General features: G+C 37.6%; 1 long non-coding RNA gene across 1 annotated transcript in view; it reads left to right on the forward strand.

Moving 5' to 3' along the window:
- LOC128248307 (uncharacterized) overlaps window positions 1–1,496 on the forward strand; it is a 12,064-nt gene extending 10,568 nt beyond the window's left edge. The window contains exon 2 of the long non-coding RNA XR_008264539.1: window positions 1,328–1,496. This is a non-coding gene — a long non-coding RNA (uncharacterized LOC128248307). The remainder of the gene's footprint in view (window positions 1–1,327) is intronic.
- The last annotated feature ends 1,004 nt before the right edge of the window (window positions 1,497–2,500 follow it).

Here is a 2,500-nt window from a genome sequence, read left to right on the forward strand (position 1 = left end):
ATGAAATCCTCGGATCTTTCCAAAAGGTCCTCGGAATTTCCCAGGAATTACCTATCCCATCATTGGAACTTTCCATGAATTTTCCATGAAGTACCTATCCTATCCTTGGAACCTTGCGTGAAATACTCGGAACTTTCGAAGAAGTCCTCAGAATTTCCAGGAAGTTCCTGTCACCAAGTTTGAACTTTCCATCATTTCCCCGGTACTTTCTATGAAACCCTCGGAATTTTCCAGGAAGTACCTATCCCATCCTCGGAACATTCAATGAAATCCTCGGATCTTTCCAAAAGGTCCTCGGAATTTCCCAGGAATTACCTATCCCATCATTGGAACTTTCCATGAAAACCACGAAATTTTCGAGGATATCCTAGGAATATCCCATGAAATCCTCGGAACTTTCCGTGATAACCTCTGAACTTTCCGGGAAGTCCTCGGATTTTCCATGAAACCTTCGGAACTTTCTTCTCTCTCTCCGTCTCTCTTTGTCTCTCTCCCTGTGTCTACTCTCTCTCTTTCTCTTGTCTCTCTCTCCATTTTCTGTCTCACTCCCTCTCTCACTCTCCGTCTCTCTCTCTCTATCTCTCACGTTCTTTCTCTCTGTGTGTTTTTCACTCCCTGTTTCTCTGTCTCTCTCTGTGTCTTCCTCTCTGTCTCTCTCTCTGTCTTCCTCTCTGTCTCTCTTCGTCTATCTCCTCTCTCTCTCTCTCCCTGTCTCTCTATCTCTCTCTTTTTCTCTTTCTCTTCCTCTGTCTGAAATGTTATCAATTGCCACTGCTGAACCGCTATGCTCAAGGGACATTTTATCGATCTCCATTGCCGAACCGCAAATTAACGTGGACATTTTTTCGATCTCTTTTGCCGAACCGCTAAATTATGGGGACATTTTATCGATCACCATTGCTGAACTGCTACGTTACGGGGATATTTAATCGATCTCCATTGCCGAAACGCTAACTTACGTGGACATTTCATCGATCTCTCTTGCCGAACTGCTAAGTTACGGGGACATTTTATTGATCTCAATTACCGAACTGCTAAATTACGGGGACATTTCCTATCCCCGGAACTTTCCACGAAATCCTCGGAACTTTCCACGATTCCCCGGAAATTTCCAGGAAGTACTTATACTGTCCTCGGAACTTTCCATGAAATGCTTAGAACTTTTCGGAAGTTCCCGGAATTTTCTAGGAAGTACTTATTCAATCCTCGGAACTTACAATGAAATCCTTGGAACAATCCAGTAAGTTTTCTATTTTATCTACATCTAAGATGCTTTGTGGGAATAAAATTGTTCTCCTGTACTTCATACATACTTTTCTTTTAATAGACTCAGATGGATGTAAACTCAAGTTGATCACTGTGGAATTTTAATTTAGAATGCAGAAAAATGTAATCAAATACTACAGGCATTAGTATTTAATTAATGCTCTACTGTTTCTTCATATTCTCAATGCCGGACTTGAACAGACTTTTGATTAAAGACATTCTAACCTTGACCATCCTGTCTGTTTTGTTTTGATATTGTTTATCTTTGACTACATTATCTGATATATCCATCCAATTTTTTTTAAAGATGTAGATGTGAAACTTTGAGAGATTTGGCTGCTATTTCTAACATGTTGAGTGACCACAGGTTCTCTCCCAATGCTTACAACTAAAAGAACAGATTTTTTTAAATTGATAAAAACATGTATACATACTGACTCCACACAGAATAATGAGAGATACAGACAGACAGGAGAGAGGGAGAGAGAAAGAGAGAGAGAGAGAGAGAGACAGACAGAAGGAGAGAGAGAGAGAGAAAAGAGAAAGATTTGGCTGTTATTTCTGGTGTCTCATGGTACCATATCGATGCTCTCCCAAGATATACAATAAAAGCAACATATTTTTGGGAAATATGACACCACAATTCACTTATAAACACAGAAAAGTGGCAGCTATCAAATTAATATTTACAGAATTTATGCTGACATAGATAATCACTACTTTCCTTAGAATGGAGTTTTGTTTTGTATGTTTGTTGCTTTGTGCTTCAATATCAGCATGGAATTTATTTATTGCACCCTAGAAAATATTTATCTCATCTCAGTTTCCAAACTGAAAATTACAGAAAACTCTTGTAAATAGAATTTGATGAGTGTATATGTTTGTCAATTTATAACGAATGCAGAAAAAATTAGCTTTATTTCTTCTTTATATTTTCTTAATTATTATCTTGATGGAGAGAAAATGGACACAAAACAACAGAACAGAACAGCAATGAAAGGTTTCTACAGAAGCAAGCCTTCAAAAATAAGGTACAAAAAAGAATGCATACAATTTGGAAAACCTGATATGATTATAATTATAAAAAAAAAACGAGTGTTAGATCATAGATTTTGCAATTTCTTATAATAGCAGTGTCGATACCAAGGAAATTTTAAAAGTTGAGAAATATCAGGATTGGCCAGAGAGTTGAGAAGACTGTGGAAGGCTAAGACAGCAGTAATTCTTGTGATAA

Source organism: Octopus bimaculoides, chromosome 7, assembly GCF_001194135.2.
Source record: "Octopus bimaculoides isolate UCB-OBI-ISO-001 chromosome 7, ASM119413v2, whole genome shotgun sequence".
NCBI lineage: Eukaryota > Metazoa > Mollusca > Cephalopoda > Octopoda > Octopodidae > Octopus > Octopus bimaculoides.